At 47.6% G+C, this 21870-nt stretch overlaps 1 pseudogene; it reads right to left on the bottom strand.

Annotated features, from left to right (window-relative positions):
- Positions 1 to 312: 312 nt before the first annotated feature.
- LOC142279156 (U2 spliceosomal RNA) lies at positions 313 to 519 on the bottom strand (annotated as a pseudogene).
- Positions 520 to 21870: the final 21351 nt, after the last annotated feature.

Raw genomic sequence — 21870 nt, 5'->3', positions numbered from 1 at the left:
CACTGCTGCGTCACAAAAAGCGTGACTCAGCAGCGATCTCGGCAGTGAGCTCGCTGTGTGTGAAGCACCCCTAAGATACTGCACGGGACATAGCAGAGTTGGTCAAGTTGAGTGGAGATGAGTTTGCTATTTGGCACAGCTTTTGCATCAATAAAGCAAGTAAAAGGTGTGAAAGATAAAAAAAAGGGTGAAAGTGTGAAAAGTGAATTGGCCAAATTGAGGTGCATATAAAGTTTTTGCTTTCTTTCAATTCACTAATGGGGCTCATTTGAATCAGGTGAATTGAGTTCTGCTTTTGGAAACTGGGTTAAGAAGGGGTGCACCGGTCCTGGAGGTACTGCAATACCAGGTCAATGCGTGGAGTGGACAGAGCAAGATTTTTTCCATCTCCTTGTTCTAAAAATCCATTTAATATATGGTCCCCAGAGAGGGGACGTATCAGATATTAAACTGATAAGAACAGATTTAATTTTTTTTTTTTTCTGTTTATCAGTAGGACTTCAAAATAACAAAGGTGATCGCCTCCCGTTGCCTGGGAACCGTCCAGGCACAAGAGGGCTATGTGTCACCAGAAGGCGCACACACTTCCTCAAGGCCGGCAGACGTGCAATCCCAGGCACCTTCCAGTACCGACCAAGGTAGCGTCCTCCGAAACTACACTTGATCTTAGCCAAAAGGCCGAGAAGCTATAACCCGAATTGGTTACGGCCTTGAGTGGCACCCTGGCCTATACCGGACACATCTTAGGGAGAGGGAGACAAACCCACGCCTACAGAAGACATTTTGTCACCCAAGCCAACCCTTGAAAAGGCTGTTTTGCAGAGCAAAAACAAGAAGAATGATGCTTTTTGCAGCCGCCGCCCACTGCAATTAATCTGAATAACTCCTCCTCCTCCAAGCACCTCCCCTCCCCCTTGCAGTCTTTCCAATTCATGATACAAAAAGACGGACGGACAGGACAGGACAGGACAGGCTGCCTGACTTTCCGTCACTGCCACCCTTTGCCATCCTTGCCCGTAGAAAGCCCTTTCATCATCCCCAAACCCTAATCTTTTCCCTTCCCTTCCCAGCTGCGTCTCACTCCCTTTCATTAGGAAGTGAGCGCAGCCTTTTCTCCGTTCTGCACATGCGCGACGTTAAACACAAATGCGCAGGCGTGCGTTCCATTAGCCTCACTGCATTCCACTCCCATACAGGAAGTGGGCGCAGCTATTACTACGGTCGCACATAAAAGAACCCACGGCCACCACTGCACACAGCTGACTCCACCACAGGACACCCACTTCTACACCAACGCAGGTAAGACAGGATCGGCACCTCTATGCTCCCGTTACAATCAGGCTCAGTCACCATGTGATAACGCTCTCAACTCTTTAGTTGCAGGCTCCCCTTGCTTCACCTCCACTGGCTGTGCTGCCATTTCCTCTCCCACCTGGAAGGTATACTTTATTCCACTATTTTCCTGTTTCTCTCTTCCCCCTTTTCCCATAACCTACTTTTATCTGCATTTGTGGGGTATCTATATGCTATTTACATCATAGTTTTATTCATTAATATGGAAGGGAAGAGTGCCCATGAGAGTGTTGAACTGCGGAGAGCAAGAGATTAAGCTGCTCCGATTTGCCACCATTGATAAGCTGTTCTCAGTAGATACACATGCTATCCAAACAGCAGCAAAGGGGACAAAAACTGAGCCGGGAAATTATAGGCCGGTAAGTTTAACCTCTACGGTTGGTAAAATCCTTGAGGGTTTCTTGAGAGATGCTATACTGGAGTATCTCAAGAAAAATAACCTTATGACAGAGTATCAACATGGGTTTATGAGGGATCGATCCTGTCAAACTAATTTGATCAGCTTCTATGAAGAGGTAAGTTCAAGCCTGGACCAGGGAAATGCAGTGGATGTTGTGTATATGGACTTTTCAAAAGCTTTTGATACGGTGCCACACAAAAGGTTGGTACATAAAATGAGAATAATGGGGATAGGGGAAAATATGTGTAACTGGGTTAAAAACTGGCTCAGTGATAGGAAACAAAGGGTGGTTATTAATGGTACGTACTCGGACTGGGTCTCAGTTCATAGTGGGGTACCACAGGGGTCAGTATTGGGCCCGCTTCTTTTCAACATATTTATAAATGACCTTGTTGGGGGCATGCGGAGTAGAATTTTAATATTTGCAGATGATACTAAACTCTGCAGAGTAATCAATACAGAGGAGGATAATTTTATATTACAGGGAGATTTATGTAAATTGGAGGATTGGGCTGAGAAGTGGCAATTGAAGTTTAATGTAGATAAATGTAAGGTCATGCACTTGGGTAGAGGAAATAACATTTATGATTATGTACTTAATTGTAGAACACTGGGTAAAACAGACACAGAAAAAGACTTGGGTGTATGGGTGGATGGTAAACTTCACTTTAGTGGACAGTGTCAGGCAGCTGCTGCCAGGGCTAATAAAATAATGGGATGTATTAAAAGAGGTATAAGTGTTCATGAAAAAAATATAGTTCTACCTCTGTACAAGTCACTAGTGCGACCGCACTTAGAATACTGTGTACAATTCTGGTCACCGATATATAAGAAGGACATAGCTGAACTGGAGAGGGTGCAGAGAAGAGCGACCAAGATTATTAGAGGAATGGGTGGGCTGCAATACCAAGATAGGTTATTAAACTTGGGGTTATTTAGTTTGGAAAAACGAAGGCTTAGGGGGGATCTAATCACAATGTATAAATATATGAGGGGACAGTACAGAGACCTTTCCAAAGATCTTTTTACACCTAGGCCTGCGACTGGAACACGGGGGCATCCGCTACGTCTTGAGGAAAGAAGGTTTAATCATAATCACAGACGAGGATTCTTTACTGTACGAGCAGTGAGACTATGGAACTCTCTGCCGCATGATGTTATAATGAGTGATTCACTACTAACATTTAAGCAGAGCCTGGATGCCTTTCTTGAAAAATTTAATATTACCAGTTATGTATATTAGATTTTATGACAGGGTATTGATCCAGGGAACTAGTCTGATTGCCGGATGTGGAGTCAGGAAGGAAATTTTTCCCCATTGGAACCTGTTTGCCACATTGGGGTTTTTTTTGCCTTCCTCTGGATCAACATGTTAGGCTACGGGTTGAACTAGATGGACTTAGAGTCTCCCTTCAACCTTAAAAACTATGATACTATGATACTATGATCCACCATTGCTTCAGCCCACCCATTCAGTGACAGCTCACCAAGTCAGCCAGAGGAGTGGTGTAAGGAATTACACGTAGGCACTGACTCCACACCTTCACATCACAAGAAGGGGGTCTACAGGCTAGTGCAAGAATACGAGCAAGTCTTCAGCAAACATCCGCTAGACTTTTGAAGAATAAAAGGGGTCAAACACTACATCCCCACAAGTGCACACCCACCCATCAAAGAGAGATATAAGCCAAAACTACCTGCACATTACCAGTGTACCAAGGACATGTTGAGCAACATGAAGGAGGCTGGGGTTATCCGTGACAGTTGTAGCCTCTGGGCAGCTCCGTTGGTCCTGTTAAAGAAGAAGGACAGCACCACTCCCCTGTATTGAGGAATAGCTAGCTGCATTGAGAACTGCAAATTATTTTTCTACCCTTGATCTCACTAGTCGCTATTGGCAAGTGTCCGTTGCTGAGGCAGACCGGGAGAAGACCGCCTTTGCCACCCCGATGGGTCTCTGCGAGTTCAAAAGCATGCCCTTCGAGCTGTGCAATTTGCCAGGAACCTTCCAGAGGCTGATGGAATGCTGCTTGGGACACCGAAACTTTGAAACGGTACTGCTATACCTTTATGATGTTATTGTTTATTCTAAAGCAAACAAGATTTTAGGGTGTATAAAAAGGGAGATTAGATCCGGTGATCCCAACGTATTGTTAACCCTCTATAAATCACTTGTAAGGCCACATCTGGAATATGGGGTAAAGTCCTGAGCAGGTTGATAACCATTGGTTTGAGCATGGTAGGGTGTAGTGCGCATCTTCCTGCATCGGTAAAAGCTGCAGAAGTCCTTGAAGATTTCCGCTTCAAAGGCAGTGCCTTGATCTGTGAGGACTCTCTCTGAGTAGCCATGAGGTCTGCATAAGTGTGCTTGGAAGACCTTCGCTGCAGTATGGGCCATTAGATCTTTGACTTGTACCACAACCATAAATCTCGAGTAGTTGTCTACCATCGTAAGTGCATACGTGAGCTCGCCTCGATATTCTGCAACAAAACTCCCTTTTTCGATTTCAGTTTCAGCAAACACTCCTCTTCCTGTAGAAAATATTTATCATTACCTAAGACAGTCATTCTAATGCATGACAATATTAAGGCAATTTAGTTAAAACTTGTTTTAACTCACCTTTAAGGGGATTGATGTATTTCATGGTCAATCCAGGTTTGTCAGTGATGGCACTGACATAATGTATGGCGTCTTTTTCGGGCGTTATCCTTTGCCTTTTCATTGTGAAAATCCAGTTGCCTATATCAAAGCAAATTCTACTACTTGTAAAGTATGCAGAAAATGAAATGTAGAACATATAACATCAACTGCTTAGGAACGCATCATAGGTTAGTACTTAAAAGGATATTGTCATGTTCTAGTCATAATGCAAGCTGGACATTTTTCATGTTACCCTGTAATCGCCGGCCTGTTCTAATGCTCACAAGCCAAGATATAGGCTCAGCTGCTAAGGCTTCCCTCTGCCTTCTGAATGAAACTTGAATATGTCTGGCTCACTGTGTATATAGCAGGTGCTCAGAAAAAATAAGAGTCAATTCAATAGAAATAGCTCTGGCACACTATAGTGATCAATAACGTAAGAAAAGAACTCTTGGAATGCTGAAAATTCTTTATTTGTGCAAAAGGATAATTCATCCAACGTTTCGACCTTGTTTTTAGGTCTTTATCAAGGATAAAGTTATCTAAGATCATAAAGGGTTACAAAACCATATAAACACGTAATTAGTACATAGTACAACATAACAGTACAATATATTGCTACTTGAGAGTACAATGGGTCAAATAACCATGATGCACATACAAAAAATTTTTCCAAAGCCATAGTGAAAACATTTGTACTGAGGAAAGAAAATTTCCACATGACCTATCTGGAGAAACATTCTGGATCAAACAACCAAAAATAGTCAAGCAGGTAAATACACACCTATATGGATAACAGGATGATATGTGTTCAATTGTATAGCGTCATTGCCATTAAGGTACAAATGGAAAACTTGCAATCCTATATAGTGAAGGAAATGAACACATATCATATCAAAGAACACAGGAACATGGGTGTGAGAAAAACCTCAATGTTTATACTTTGTTCTTTATAATGGTGTGAACATGTATATGTCTCAGTACCTTATGCACTTGAGAATTCTAGTGAGTAGATGATGAAAGCCTATTTCAGAACTGGAATCGGTAAATAATTGTAGGTGGAATCTAAATGAAAAGATGGTACAAGTGTTATCATGACACGTGGGCTATAACACAATGGACCGTGTGACAAAGAAGAAAGGAGAGAAAGAAGAGGAAGAAAATGCAACTACCTGTAACATTACGTGATAGTCACTGGTAAGTATCACTTGACAATTCAAGTGAAAAAGGATTCCTTTATTAAAGGGTTCTCAGTCGCCTCAGGATCATGAAATACTAGGGTAAATGATATGAGAATGGGTAAGAAGCACCACTAAAGGAAATATGAGATGCAGGACATATATCTATAAACCCCTGAACTACATGATAGAAATAAAAAGAAGAAAAAAGAAAAAAAAGAAGAAAGAAGAAGAACACATAGAATGCGGAAAGAGAATGGGTACAACTACCTGAGTTACTGCAGGGAGGCCCCTGGTTGGTATTGTGAGGGTTAGTGGAATTCCTTCACTGAAGGGTTCTCAGTTGCCTCAGGTTCGTGAAAAATGCTATAGACAAATAATGCCCGGAGAAAAGGGGTTCATATACAGCGAATAATGGTAATACAAGGTACATGTGTCACATGTAATAGTATATATATATATATTGTACTAAGATCTACACCAGAAATAGAAAGTAGTCCCTCTGCCTTCTGTCTAGGTGCCCTGAGTTATGTCCTGTAAACTGTCACAGCGACCCAGACACACATGTGTAGTAGGGGAATATCCCTGCTGAGATGCCAGTGCTAGAGCACACGTTTGCTGTGGAGTTGAACGCTATGTGAGCAGTTCTTACCTTCAATGAGCAGAAGTCTCTTTTTTCAGATTTCAATATCTCTGTGGGTATCTGGCAGAAATATGGAATACTCTTTACTGCTAAGACCCTGTACACCACTCCCACTAAAGGGGGCTTTACACGCTGCGACATCGCTAATGCGGAGTCGTTGGGGTCACGGAATTTGTGACGCACATCCGGCCGCATTAGCGATGTTGCTGCGTGTGACACCGATGAGCGATTTTGCATCGTTGCAAAAACGTGCAAAATCGCTCATCGGTGACATGGGTCTCCATTCTCGATTATCGTTACTGCAGCAGTAACGATGTAGTTCGTCGCTCCTGCGGCAGCACACATTGCTCCGTGTGACACCGCAGAAACGAGGAACCTCTCCTTACCTGCCTCAAAGCCGCTATGAGGAAGGAAGGAGGTGGGCGGGATGTTCCGGCCACTCATCTCCGCCCCTCCACTGCTATTGGGCGGTCGCTCAGTGACGTTGCTGTGACGCCGCACGAACCGCCCCCTTAGAAAGGAGGCGGTTCGCCGGTCACAGCGACGTCGCCGGGCAGGTAAGTATGTGTGACTGGTTCTGTTCGGTGTTGTGCAGCATGGGCAGCAATTTGCCCGTGTCGCGCAACAGATGGGGGCGGGTACCCACACTAGCGATATCAGGACCGATATCGCAGTGTGTAAAGTAGCCTTTAGTCACATGACCAAGACTGTATCTGTGTCCCTACAACACACTTGAGACAAATGTGTGTGTGAGCCTGCATTGTGGGGTATATATAATATATTATAGAGCTGGGAAGGATCATTCTAAGCAGTGAGCTGTTCCAGTATTTGTAGGAAAATACCCAGTAGAAGCCTCAAACACAGCACCAATACCTCCCATCAGTATCCCACCACAGTGCCATGTAACCCATGCCCTACACTCCCATCTACACCAATACTATACAGGCACAAACTAGTATATCTGACTAAAAACCCCCAAAATATGAAGAACGGCCTATAGTTGAGTGTGGATATAAAATCTATGTGAGCAGAGCTAGAATAGAAATCACTGATCGCATTGAAGTCATTCTGACCATAAATCACCATGATATCAAGGTGAGGAGTTGTGTGTTACTGCTGGGAGGAAAGGGTTAACAGTGGAATATTAAGGTGCATTTCTGTGTGCAGTGTTACTAGTCAATGTACAAATTGTCTCTCCAGTAAAGGAGACAAACTCTAGCACAGCGCCACCTATTGGAAGTAGCGATCCTAAAAGTCACAAGTGGATTTTCAACAATCCATTGCAATATGACTCAGGATATATAAGCCAGATCAGAATCCCAATTTGCAGACACGGTGTTTCGGGGTGCTTGCCCCTCGTCAGTGCAAAGTATGGGGGTGTCAATGTAGTCATTGTAACAATTCAGTATGAGCTGCTCTTGGTGCCGGGGGAGGGAGATGCTCTCCTGAGCAAGATAGATGGGGAATGAACATGATATCTATATAGTGTAAGGCAGGGGGTCTCAAACTCGGCTGGGTGTATGGGCCGCACAGAGGAAAAAAATAATGTGGGGGGCTGCATTCTTTGCAGGACAAAGTGACATTTTTATTGGTACCATATATATATTTTTTTTTCACACACCTTTGGATGACTGATTTTCAACATTTTTCACTTGTTTATTATAACAAATGTGCACATTCTTTGGTTAAATCTAAAAAAAAAAAATTGATGTTAAAAAAAAGTTATGCCTTATTTTGTTTTTTTTACAGTTTATCCCTTTCTTTTAACTAATAGTGTTACAATTATGACGCTAGCGTTTTGTGAAGGGAATGCTTTGCCTACTTCCGTGACTATGGCCTTCCAGAACTGCTGCATTTTGGCTGACCTCTCCGCCTCGGGAATAAGAGACATAAAGTTCTCCTTGTAGCGTGGGTCTAACAGTGTTACCAACCAGTAATGATTGTCGGCCAAGATGTTCTTAACGCGAGGGTCACGAGACAGGCAGCTTACCATAAAGTCATCCATGTGCGCCAGACTCTTAACAGCCATCACTTCAATATCCAGACCAACACGATGACTGAACATGCTGTCCTCCTCCTTCTCCTCCTCCTCCTCCTCATCTACCCTGTCCTCTGGCCAGCCACGCTGAACTGAGCATATGACTGGTATGCATGTCATATCCTCAATTTGGTCGGAGAGTTGCTCCATGTCTTCATCTTCCTCCTCGTCATAGTCCTCCACTGCACGTTGTGATGAGACGAGGCTGGGCTGTGTGTTATCACCCACACCCACTACTGTTTCTTGCTCCAACTCATCGTGTTCCGCCTGCAATGCATCATGTTTGGTTTTGAGCAGAGACCGTTTTAGAAGGCAGAGAAGCGGTATGGTGACGCTAATAATGGCGTCATCGCCGCTCACCATCTTGGTGGAGTCCTCAAAGTTTTGGAGGATGGTACATAGGTCGGACATCCATCTCCACTCCTCAGGTGTTATGTGTGGAGTTTGACCCATTTCCCGATGGCTTAGGTGATGCAGGTACTCAACAACTGCCCTCTTCTGCTCACATATCCTGATCAACATGTGCAGAGTTGAATTCCAATGCGTGGGGACATCACACACCAGTCTGTGAGCCGGAAGATGCAAATGACGCTGAAAGCCGGCAAGGCCGGCTGAAGCAGTAGGTGACTTTCGAAAATGTGCAGACAGGCGGCGAACTTTTACCAGCAGATCAGACAGCTCTGGGTATGAGTTTAGAAACCGCTGAACCACGAGGTTGAGCACATGGGCCACGCATGGAACATGTGTCAGCTGGCCTCGCCTCAAAGCCGCCACCAGGTTCCGGCCATTGTCACACACAACCTTTCCTGGCTTTAGGTTCAGAGGTGTGAGCCAGTGATCTGCATGCTGTTTTAGAGCTGTCCACACCTCTTCTGCATTGTGGGGTTTGTCACCTATGCAGATTAGCTGCAGCACAGCCTGTTGCCGCTTCGCCGAGGCAGTGCTGCAGTGCTTCCAGCTTGGGACTGGTGTGGAGGGTAAAGTGGATGAGGATGCGCAGGAGGAGGAGGAGGCTGAAGAGCATGACATTCCGGAGCTGTAGAGTGTGGGTGAAACCCTGACTGAGGTAGGGCCTGCAAACCTTGGTGTGGGAAGGACTTGTTCCGTTCCTCGCTCAAACTGGGTCCCAGCTGGGCTGGGCTGGGTCCCTACCCGGCTGGGTAGGGCGTTGTGGGGGGTTTGTCTATCTCCGTTTGAGGTGAGTTTGTTTAAGTTAGCCTTTTCTTTGGCGTTTTTTGGAGCCCTGCGGGTTGGGGAGTTGGTATCGCCCAGTAAGGCGTTCCCCGGGGGCTTGGATTGGGGTGACATTATGTCAGTGGAAAACGGAGTTGAATTTTGGATTAGGAAATCGAAAACTGATCAGAGAGGTGTGGGTAGACTAGTCCGTTTGGGGATGGTTGTGGCATCTGATATGTGCCCGTTCAAGTGTCTCGGGAATTTTCAACAGATCCGTCCGAAGGTGGATGGCCCCTTATTACATATATCTTTTTATCGAGATACCAATTTGTGAGTGTTTTTAGGGCATGTTTGAAGTCGTTGGGGTTAGATCCGAAGTCTTTCGGATTGGGGCAGCGACGGAGGCCTCTATATGCGGCCTACCGGAGGAGACAGTTAAGCAGATTGGTAGGTGGAAGTCGCAGTGCTTTAAGTCGTATGTACGTCCCCAGGTGGTTGTTGGCAATTGAGGGGAAAAGGGGGGGGGTATTAGGGTATTAGGGTAGCAATGGGGGGGGTGAGAGTGTGTGTTTTTTGTCAATTTGGTTTGGTGAGGCAATAAAATGGTGTCGTCTGTACATTTTGTATTGCAGAAGCACCCCCCCTTCCTTCCCTGGTCTGGATCCTTGGCCACTCTTATGTGTATTGGGGAGCCCGACGAGCGGACGCGAGATGGAACTGGAGACAGCTAGGTTTTGAGAAGGACCTGGCTCTCGTGCGATGGCTCGGTGTTCGGGGGTTAGGGTGCAGGAGGTGCATAGATACGCCCGGTTGGACAGACCTCCTGACATCTTAGTGTTGCATGCCGGGGGGAATGATTTGGGTGGGCGTCCTTTTCGAATCTTGATAAAGGACATCAAACATGATTTGTTACGGTTATGGGCGTCGTTTCCAGGTCTAACGATAGTCTGGTCAGAGATAGTAGCGAGAAAGAGTTGGCAGAAAGCGCGGTCAGTTGACAGGTTGAACAAGGCGCGGGCGAAGGTTAATAGGGCGATCTCGAAGTTTGTTAGTCGGAACGGGGGTATAGCAATACGGCATGTTGAGTTGGAAAGGACGGAAGAGGAATTTTGGTTGGCTGACGGGGTACACCTTAATGCGGTGGGAACTGACTTATGGGCTCTTGGCTTGCAGGGAGGTATTGAGAGGGCCCTTTGCTTGCGGGGGGTCTCAGGCACTTGAAGGGTTTCAAGGTGCCTTCGTTGTGGTGTTGTTTATTGGTGGGTCCTTGAAGTTGGTTTAAAATTGGTTCGGGGATTCATCCGGGTATGGATCCCCTCATTGGCAGAATTGATGGTCCCCTGGTGATTTTGGGGGGGAACCCCGACGGGGTATGTCGGGGCCCCTGGGGGTGTGGTTGGGGTTGACGGAGGATTAACCCTTATAATTTGGTGCTCCTGAGCCAGTGTGGGTAACGGCTGGGAGCAAGTTGAGGTTTTTTATTGCTCGGTTATGGGAATCACCAGGGTTTTGGTAGCTTCAAGGACCTTACCACATTGCAAATTTAATTGGTTATGTATTCTTGTTAATAAAATGGCTGCTATGGCCAAAATTATCCAAAGATAAATTTGTGTCTGTGTAATTACTTTTAAATAAGAAATGGGAATGGAGGTGTGGGGTATGAAAGGAAGACCGGAGTCAACAATTCCAGGGTCAAGCATGTTTATTTGCGTAAGCTTCGTTCCAGGGTAGAAAGGGTAAGAGTGCCTTTCAGAATTCGAAGTGGTCAGACTGTACGGACCACCAAGAACTGCAGGAGAGCTTGAACATCTTCCCATGGATTTGCGACATCCTCCCTCATCAGTTACGTAGGTAAGCAGGTTCTCAGCATTGCAGCCCATTTGTTGTCTTAAGTTAGTTAAGCGGGGTTAACTAACCTGTCAGTTCAGCCTCAGGTCTAAAGCAGAGGCCTGGACTCCACTCCTTACTCCTCACTCCACAACTCTCCTTAAAAACAACTGACTCCTTTTTCCTGCCCCGGGGTCTCCAGACCCCTAGGTGGGCGTTTCCTTCCGTCTGGTCCTGCCCACTGGTGTGCCTGTCTTTCCCTAGGGGAGGTGACTAGGGTTTTCTGGTTGGCTTTGTGTGACTTAGGTGAGGGAAGTTGTTATGCGGGGGCCTATGTGTGACTATCTGCAGTGTCAGGGCGTCACATATGTATGTGTGTATGTCTGCTAAAGGAATCCGCACCGTCATATTTACAAACACAAAATTTTGCAGACACCTCATGTGACTCAGGGAACGTTGTAGACTATGTTTTAACAGGAATATTTAACCTTTACAGTTACTCTCCAAAAAACCTGCCTCCATTAAACTGAATGGAGGTGGGAGCTGCAAGTTATTAATAGCAGCTGTGATTGGTTGCTATAGGAACAAAGGACATTCATAGTATAAGAAGCTTATGTGTGAGATAATATGATGTCAGTGGGGAGACAGATAGAGAGAGACAGACACAGACTGAGAGACAAACAGACAGAGACAGATAGGCATAGACAGACAGGGAAAGAGACAGAGACAAACAGACAGAGGCAGACAGGGAAAGAGACAGACAGAGATAGACAGGGAAAAAAGGCAGACAGACAGAGACAGAGAAAGAGACAGAGGCAGATAGGGAAACAGACAAAGACAAACATACAGAGACAGGCAGGAGAAAAGGCAGACCGACAGGGAAACAGACAGACAGGGGAAGAGACAGACAGAGAGAGACAGACAGATAGAGACAGACAAAGAAATACAGAGATAGACAGGGAAAGAGACAAACGGGGAATGAGTCAGACAGAGAGAGACAAAGAGAGACAGGCAGAGAGAGACAGGGAAAGAGACAGACAGGGGAAGAGACAGACAGAGACAGACAAAGAAATACAGAGACAGACAGGGGAAGAGACAGACAGGGGAAGAGACAGACAGGGGAAGAGACAGACAGACAGGGAAAGAGACAGACCTGGAAAAGAGACAGACCTGGAAAAGAGACAGACAGACATAGAAACAGACAGCCACAAAGAGAGAAAGACAGACAGACACAGAGAGACAGACAGAGATAGAGAGACAGAGAGACATGGATAGAGATAGAGACACACAGAGACAGACAGATGACAGAGACTGGGAGAGAGACAGACAGAAGCATAAATCCCTAACTAAAACTTAACATTTAATGATAGTTTTAAAAGGTAAAAAAACACAAATCATGTAAATAGCATGACTCTCTTCTGTGCATAGAGTCAAAATTTTGTGTTTGTAAATATGACGGTGCGGATTCCTTTAGCAGACATACACACATACATATGTGACGCCCTGACACTGCAGGTAGTCACACATAGGCCCCCGCATAACAACTTCCCTCACCTAAGTCACACAAAGCCAACCAGAAAACCCTAGTCACCTCCCCCAGGGAAAGACAGGCACACCAGTGGGCAGGACCAGACGGAAGGAAACGCCCACCTAAGGGTCTGGAGACCCCGGGGCAGGAAAAAGGAGTCAGTTGTTTTTAAGGAGAGTTGTGGAGTGAGGAGTAAGGAGTGGAGTCCAGGCCTCTGCTTTAGACCTGAGGCTGAACTGACAGGTTAGTTAACCCCGCTTAACTAACTTAAGACAACAAATGGGCTGCAATGCTGAGAACCTGCTTACCTACGTAACTGATGAGGGAGGATGTCGCACATCCATGGGAAGATGTTCAAGCTCTCCTGCAGTTCTTGGTGGTCCGTACAGTCCGACCACTTCGAATTCTGAAAGGCACTCTTACCCTTTCTACCCTGGAACGAAGCTTACGCAAATAAACATGCTTGACCCTGGAATTGTTGACTCCGGTCTTCCTTTCATACCCCACACCTCCATTCCCATTTCTTATTTAAAAGTAATTACACAGACACAAATTTATCTTTGGATAATTTTGGCCATAGCAGCCATTTTATTAACAAGAATACATAACCAATAAAATTTGCAATGTGGTAAGGTCCTTGAAGCTACCAAAACCCTGGTGATTCCCATAACCGAGCAATAAAAAACCTCAACTTGCTCCCAGCCGTTACCCACACTGACTCAGTAGCACCAAATGGTTAGGGTTAATCCTCCGTCAACCCCAACCACACCCCCAGGGGCCCCGACATACCCCGTCGGGGTTCCCCCCCAAAATCACTAGGGGACCATCAATTCTGCCAATGAGGGGATCCATACCCGGATGAATCCCCGAACCAATTTTAAACCAACTTCAAGGACCCACCAATAAACAACACCACAACGAAGGCACCTTGAAACCCTTCAAGTGCCTGAGACCCCCCGCAAGCAAAGGGCCCTCTCAATACCTCCCTGCAAGCCAAGAGCCCATAAGTCAGTTCCCACCGCATTAAGGTGTACCCCGTCAGCCAACCAAAATTCCTCTTCCGTCCTTTCCAACTCAACATGCCGTATTGCTATACCCCCGTTCCGACTAACAAACTTCGAGATCGCCCTATTAACCTTCGCCCGCGCCTTGTTCAACCTGTCAACTGACCGCGCTTTCTGCCAACTCTTTCTCGCTACTATCTCCGACCAGACTATCGTTAGACCTGGAAACGACACCCATAACCGTAACAAATCATGTTTGATGTCCGTTATCAAGATTCGAAAAGGACGCCCACCCAAATCATTCCCCCCGGCATGCAACACTAAGATGTCAGGAGGTCTGTCCAACCGGGCGTATCTATGCACCTCCTGCAACACCCTGTTCCACCCTAACCCCCGAACACCGAGCCATCGCACGAGAGCCAGGTCCTTCTCAAAACCTAGCTGTCTCCCGTTCCATCTCGCGTCCGCTCGTCGGGCTCCCCAATACACATAAGAGTGGCCAAGGATCCAGACCAGGGAAGGAAGGGGGGGTGCTTCTGCAATACAAAATGTACAGACGACACCATTTTATTGCCTCACCAAACCAAATTGACAAAAAACACACACTCTCACCCCCCCCATTGCTACCCTAATACCCCCCCCTTTTCCCCTCAATTGCCAACAACCACCTGGGGACGTACATACGACTTAAAGCGCTGCGACTTCCACCTACCAATCTGCTTAACTGTCTCCTCCGGTAGGCCGCATATAGAGGCCTCCTTCGCTGCCCCAATCCGAAAGACTTCGGATCTAACCCCAACGACTTCAAACATGCCCTAAAAACACTCACAAATTGGTATCTCGATAAAAAGGACCCATCCTCGTGACATAATAAGGGGCCATCCACCTTCGGACGGATCTGTTGAAAATTCCCGAGACACTTGAACGGGCACATATCAGCAATGCGTGGGGACATCACACACCAGTCTGTGAGCCGGAAGATGCAAATGACGCTGAAAGCCGGCAAGGCCGGCTGAAGCAGTAGGTGACTTTCGAAAATGTGCAGACAGGCGGCGAACTTTTACCAGCAGATCAGACAGCTCTGGGTATGAGTTTAGAAACCGCTGAACCACGAGGTTGAGCACATGGGCCACGCATGGAACATGTGTCAGCTGGCCTCGCCTCAAAGCCGCCACCAGGTTCCGGCCATTGTCACACACAACCTTTCCTGGCTTTAGGTTCAGAGGTGTGAGCCAGTGATCTGCATGCTGTTTTAGAGCTGTCCACACCTCTTCTGCATTGTGGGGTTTGTCACCTATGCAGATTAGCTGCAGCACAGCCTGTTGCCGCTTCGCCGAGGCAGTGCTGCAGTGCTTCCAGCTTGGGACTGGTGTGGAGGGTAAAGTACTGATGGGGTGGGTGTCTGTGTGGCCCAATTTTTGGAAAAAAGGGAGACTCCGCTTGGAGTAACCCTTGCTTGCTGTGTTTTTAAAAGAAGCCAAGATGAACAGAGCTGGGATCAGGAAAGACTTTGCTACCTACCCCGGTGTCATCCTGGGGACGGTTAATTATGGCGTATTTTTGAATTTGCTTGATGCAAATCAAAACATCCTGTTTGCAACTAGGGCCCAAGTGCTGCCACTGATGGGGTGGGTGTCTGTGTGGCCCAATTTTTGGAAAAAAGGGAGACTCCGCTTGGAGTAACCCTTGCTTGCTGTGTTTTTAAAATAAGCCAAGATGAACAGAGCTGGGATCAGGAAAGACTTTGCTACCTACCCCGGTGTCATCCTGGGGACGGTTAAGAATAGCGTATTTTTGAATGTGCTTGATGCAAATGTAGCTGTGAAGTGTACAACTGGGGCACAACTGCTGCCACTGAAGGGGTGGGTGTGTGTGGGGCCCAATTTTTGGAAAAAAGGGAGACTCCTCTTGGAGTCACCTTGCGGTGTTTTACATGATTTTAGAATGGCGTGCCATGCCTATATCTGTGTGTCCTCCTCTTTTTCCTTGTCCAGCTGTTTTGTTTTCGCATGAGTATATGTCCTTGTCACTTTCCCATGTGTTTGTGTTGTGTTGTGAGTTGTTTGTCACCTTTTGGACACCTTTGAGGGTGTTTTCTAGGTGTTTTACTGTGTTTGTGATTGCCTGCCATTGTTTCCTATTGGCTCGAGTTCGGTTCGTCGAACGTTCGACGAGCCGAACTCGAACGGGAGCTCCGTTCGGCGAACCGACCTCGAGCCGAACCTGGACCGGTTCGCTCATCTCTACTCCTGGACATACCTACCCCGGTGTCATCCTGGGGACGGTTAAGAATAGCGTATTTTTGAATGTGCTTGATGCAAATGTAGCTGTGAAGTGTACAACTGGGGCACAACTGCTGCCACTGAAGGGGTGGGTGTGTGTGGGGCCCAATTTTTGGAAAAAAGGGAGACTCCGCTTGGAGTAACCCTTGCTTGCTGTGTTTTTAAAAGAAGCCAAGATGAACAGAGCTGGGATCAGGAAAGACTTTGCTACCTACCCCGGTGTCATCCTGGGGACGGTTAATTATGGCGTATTTTTGAATGTGCTTGATGCAAATCAAAACATCCTGTTTGCAACTAGGGCCCAAGTGCTGCCACTGATGGGGTGGGTGTCTGTGTGGCCCAATTTTTGGAAAAAAGGGAGACTCCGCTTGGAGTAACCCTTGCTTGCTGTGTTTTTAAAAGAAGCCAAGATGAACAGAGCTGGGATCAGGAAAGACTTTGCTACCTACCCCGGTGTCATCCTGGGGACGGTTAAGAATAGCGTATTTTTGAATGTGCTTGATGCAAATGTAGCTGTGAAGTGTACAACTGGGGCACAACTGCTGCCACTGAAGGGGTGGGTGTGTGTGGGGCCCAATTTTTGGAAAAAAGGGAGACTCCGCTTGGAGTAACCCTTGCTTGCTGTGTTTTTAAAAGAAGCCAAGATGAACAGAGCTGGGATCAGGAAAGACTTTGCTACCTACCCCGGTGTCATCCTGGGGACGGTTAATTATGGCGTATTTTTGAATGTGCTTGATGCAAATCAAAACATCCTGTTTGCAACTAGGGCCCAAGTGCTGCCACTGATGGGGTGGGTGTCTGTGTGGCCCAATTTTTGGAAAAAAGGGAGACTCCGCTTGGAGTAACCCTTGCTTGCTGTGTTTTTAAAAGAAGCCAAGATGAACAGAGCTGGGATCAGGAAAGACTTTGCTACCTACCCCGGTGTCATCCTGGGGACGGTTAATTATGGCGTATTTTTGAATGTGCTTGATGCAAATCAAAACATCCTGTTTGCAACTAGGGCCCAAGTGCTGCCACTGATGGGGTGGGTGTCTGTGTGGCCCAATTTTTGGAAAAAAGGGAGACTCCGCTTGGAGTAACCCTTGCTTGCTGTGTTTTTAAAAGAAGCCAAGATGAACAGAGCTGGGATCAGGAAAGACTTTGCTACCTACCCCGGTGTCATCCTGGGGACGGTTAAGAATAGCGTATTTTTGAATGTGCTTGATGCAAATGTAGCTGTGAAGTGTACAACTGGGGCACAACTGCTGCCACTGAAGGGGTGGGTGTGTGTGGGGCCCAATTTTTGGAAAAAAGGGAGACTCCGCTTGGAGTAACCCTTGCTTGCTGTGTTTTTAAAAGAAGCCAAGATGAACAGAGCTGGGATCAGGAAAGACTTTGCTACCTACCCCGGTGTCATCCTGGGGAGGGTTAATTATGGCGTATTTTTGAATGTGCTTGATGCAAATCAAAACATCCTGTTTGCAACTAGGGCCCAAGTGCTGCCACTGATGGGGTGGGTGTCTGTGTGGCCCAATTTTTGGAAAAAAGGGAGACTCCGCTTGGAGTAACCCTTGCTTGCTGTGTTTTTAAAAGAAGCCAAGATGAACAGAGCTGGGATCAGGAAAGACTTTGCTACCTACCCCGGTGTCATCCTGGGGACGGTTAATTATGGCGTATTTTTGAATGTGCTTGATGCAAATCAAAACATCCTGTTTGCAACTAGGGCCCAAGTGCTGCCACTGATGGGGTGGGTGTCTGTGTGGCCCAATTTTTGGAAAAAAGGGAGACTCCGCTTGGAGTAACCCTTGCTTGCTGTGTTTTTAAAAGAAGCCAAGATGAACAGAGCTGGGATCAGGAAAGACTTTGCTACCTACCCCGGTGTCATCCTGGGGACGGTTAATTATGGCGAATTTTGGAATGTGCTTGATGCAAATCAAAACATCCTGTTTGCAACTAGGGCCCAAGTGCTGCCACTGATGGGGTGGGTGTCTGTGTGGCCCAATTTTTGGAAAAAAGGGAGACTCCGCTTGGAGTAACCCTTGCTTGCTGTGTTTTTAAAAGAAGCCAAGATGAACAAGTCATGGGTCAGCAAAGACTTTATCTACCTACCCCGGTGTCATCCTGGGGACGGATAAGAATGGCGTATTTTTGAATGTGCTTGATGCAAATCAAAACATCCTGTTTGCAACTAGGGCCCAAGTGCTGCCACTGATGGGGTGGGTGTCTGTGTGGCCCAATTTTTGGAAAAAAGGGAGACTCCGCTTGGAGTAACCCTTGCTTGCTGTGTTTTTAAAAGAAGCCAAGATGAACAGAGCTGGGATCAGGAAAGACTTTGCTACCTACCCCGGTGTCATCCTGGGGACGGTTAATTATGGCGTATTTTTGAATGTGCTTGATGCAAATCAAAACATCCTGTTTGCAACTAGGGCCCAAGTGCTGCCACTGATGGGGTGGGTGTCTGTGTGGCCCAATTTTTGGAAAAAAGGGAGACTCCGCTTGGAGTAACCCTTGCTTGCTGTGTTTTTAAAAGAAGCCAAGATGAACAGAGCTGGGATCAGGAAAGACTTTGCTACCTACCCCGGTGTCATCCTGGGGACGGTTAATTATGGCGTATTTTTGAATGTGCTTGATGCAAATCAAAACATCCTGTTTTCAACTAGGGCCCAAGTGCTGCCACTGATGGGGTGGGTGTCTGTGTGGCCCAATTTTTGGAAAAAAGGGAGACTCCGCTTGGAGTAACCCTTGCTTGCTGTGTTTTTAAAAGAAGCCAAGATGAACAAGTCATGGTCAGCAAAAACTTTATCTACCTACCCCGGTGTCATCCTGGGGACGGATAAGAATGGCGTATTTTTGAATGTGCTTGAAGCCAAGATGAACAGAGCTGGGATCAGGAAAGACTTTGCTACCTACCCCGGTGTCATCCTGGGGACGGTTAAGAATAGCGTATTTTTGAATGTGCTTGATGCAAATGTAGCTGTGAAGTGTACAACTGGGGCACAACTGCTGCCACTGAATGGGTGGGTGTGTGTGGGGCCCAATTTTTGGAAAAAAGGGAGACTCCGCTTGGAGTCACCTTGCGGTGTTTTACATGATTTTAGAATGGCGTGCCATGCCTATATCTGTGTGTCCTCCTCTTTTTCCTTGTCCAGCTGTTTTGTTTTCGCATGAGTATATGTCCTTGTCACTTTCCCATGTGTTTGTGTTGTGTTGTGAGTTGTTTGTCACCTTTTGGACACCTTTGAGGGTGTTTTCTAGGTGTTTTACTGTGTTTGTGATTGCCTGCCATTGTTTCCTATTGGCTCGAGTTCGGTTCGTCGAACGTTCGACGAGCCGAACTCGAACGGGAGCTCCGTTCGGCGAACCGACCTCGAGCCGAACCGGGACCGGTTCGCTCATCTCTACTCCTGGACATAGCATTCGAATTACCAGGTCCCTGAAGGCTGAAATGCGTAGTGGCCGGAAATCATGAACAATTACAATGGGCGTATGTGCTGTAGATCCTGCGTCAGTTGTAGCTTGGAACTTTGTCTTTTCACGGATTTGCCCGTCTCTCATGGTGTTGGGCTATTTTCGGATCAAAATGGTGTGTCCCTCCTTGGCCCGTATCATGGGTTATTTCAGGGGCAAATTTAACTCTCTTAGCACTTTTCTCCTTAATTGTGGCCGTTGAATTGTTGGGTCAAGGTCTATCCAACCAGCATATTTGTTGTTTTTCAGACAATTTAGGGCTCGTGCATAGTAATAATAACACAGGTTTCCAAGGGTAAAAATTTTTGAAAGATGTGATTTTTTTCATACTTTTGATCATTGGACTCAGTAAAAATATTGAAAAAATATCATCACGTACAGTTTTTTCACAAACACTGATTCTATAGGTGTTAGGGCCAGGTGGACGGGCAGACCCAGGAGGTGGATCCACTGGGCCGAACACCTTAATGAAGGCAAGGGGTCCGGTAGCCGGAGCACTACGGGTAGCAGGACAGTCCGTGCAAAAGAGTGGAATGGAGAATTCCCTGGGACCACGGAGTCACTGATGGTAGTCCGGGTGACGGAGCTCAGGTTCGGAGGCCGAGATGTCAGGCAGAGTCCGGAACCGATGGAGCGAGAGGACGGGTCACCACAGGGATCAGAGATGGTACGGACTGACGGGATGGCAGATAGTCAGCGTTCGGGGTTCGGGAATCGGCAGGACCGGATGGCGAGGCAGGAGCGGCTCTGGAAGAGAGATAGGTAAGTATATCACAGAGACACAAGGAGACCTGACTCCTAGCTTAGGAAACACGAAGAACAGGCCCCGCCCACTTGGACATTAAACCCCTTTATACCCTGTACCTGTGTGTTCAATTTCCTGTCAGTGGACGCTGGCCCTTTAAGAGAGGGTCAATGACCGCGCGCGCGCCCTAATGCGCATGCGCGAGGCCCGGGTGCCAGAAGCCAGGGCAGGGAGCGGTGTATAGGAAGCAGGGGAGCCGGCCTGGAGCAGGGCTGCCGACGGGCGCCGGGAGTGGGGACCGGGCCGCCTGGGGACCGCAGGTGGTGGAGGCTGGAGACCGTGGAGCGGGGGATGTCTGCCAGAGGAGCCGGGGAGCGAAGCAGGGAAGCCGGGGAGCGTGGCAGGTGAGCCGGGGGGCAGAGCAGGGGACCCGGAGAGCGTGACAATAGGTTTCCAAAAGGTTAGAATTCTGAAAAGATTCCCTCCATACTTTTCTGAAGATGGTGCTCTAGTGTATTCAAGCGATGTTCCTGTGCTGATGGAAAATGTAACATTAAGTACAATGTGAGCGAGTGGAGACACGTCATTGTTTCATCCAAAAAGTCTGAAAGCTGTGCTACTGCTCAATGGCAGTAAGTATTCTTCAGTGTGTGTAGGGCATGTGTCGCGGGCAGAGGGGCCACGCACGCTACGCTCGGGTTCGGGGACTTCTGCTGCTGCTGCTGCTCGGTGGCTCGAGCGGAGGGCCAGATCCGGGGACTCGAGCAGCGCTCCTCGCCCACGAGTGAAAAGGGGGTGGTTTGTTTGGGGAGATAGTTAGTGACGTCACCCACAGGTCGTGGTGATAATGGGCACCACCACTGCTGGTGACGGGGATCCCGGGAGCGATGGCAGGGAGCAGCTAGGATGTTGGTTCCCCCTCCGTGGGTAGGGGTTGGTGATCCCGGGGCCCGGTGGCGGTACGGGGAGGCTGGATGGCTGGGGTGTACGTACCGAGGGAGCCCGTTTGCCCGCAGGCGCTGGCCCTTGGATCTCTAGCCTATGGCGGTGGCTTTTTATCCTCACGGTGTGGACGGTTGCCTTCTGTCGGGTCTTGGGTGTTAGGGAACCCCTGGGATTCCGGTCACTCTCGGATTTGACCATTGTCGGCGGCTCCTAGCCTGGTCAGGGTCCAATGGCCCTGCCTTTGTGCTTGGTACAGATCCGCTCACCGGTTCAGTTCCCTTCGGGTCACCGCCCGTCCCCGGTCCTACGGTTCAGCTGACTTGTACCACCTCCTGCAGACGGCCACCACCGTCTGCCGACCTTGCTGACAGTGCCTGGGCTCCTACCCAGACACTAACAGTTTCTGTCCTCTCACTTTCCACTACAAAACTAAACTAACTGCTTTTTCCCGCCTCCAGGCCTGTGAACTCCTCGGTGGGTGGGGCCAACCGCCTGGCTCCGCCCCACCTGGTGTGGACATCAGACCCTGGAGGAGGCAACAAGGATTTTGTGTGACTGATGTAGACTATCCAGGGGAGGGGGTGTGTGTGATTTTGTGTTTGTGACTACCTGGCTAGTCCAGGGCGTCACACATGCTATGCACTTGGAAGAAAGCTGTGAGAA

This window comes from Anomaloglossus baeobatrachus, unplaced genomic scaffold (assembly GCF_048569485.1).
Source record: "Anomaloglossus baeobatrachus isolate aAnoBae1 unplaced genomic scaffold, aAnoBae1.hap1 Scaffold_425, whole genome shotgun sequence".
Taxonomy (NCBI): Eukaryota; Metazoa; Chordata; class Amphibia; order Anura; family Aromobatidae; genus Anomaloglossus; species Anomaloglossus baeobatrachus.
This window is presented reverse-complemented; position numbering and strand designations above follow the sequence as displayed.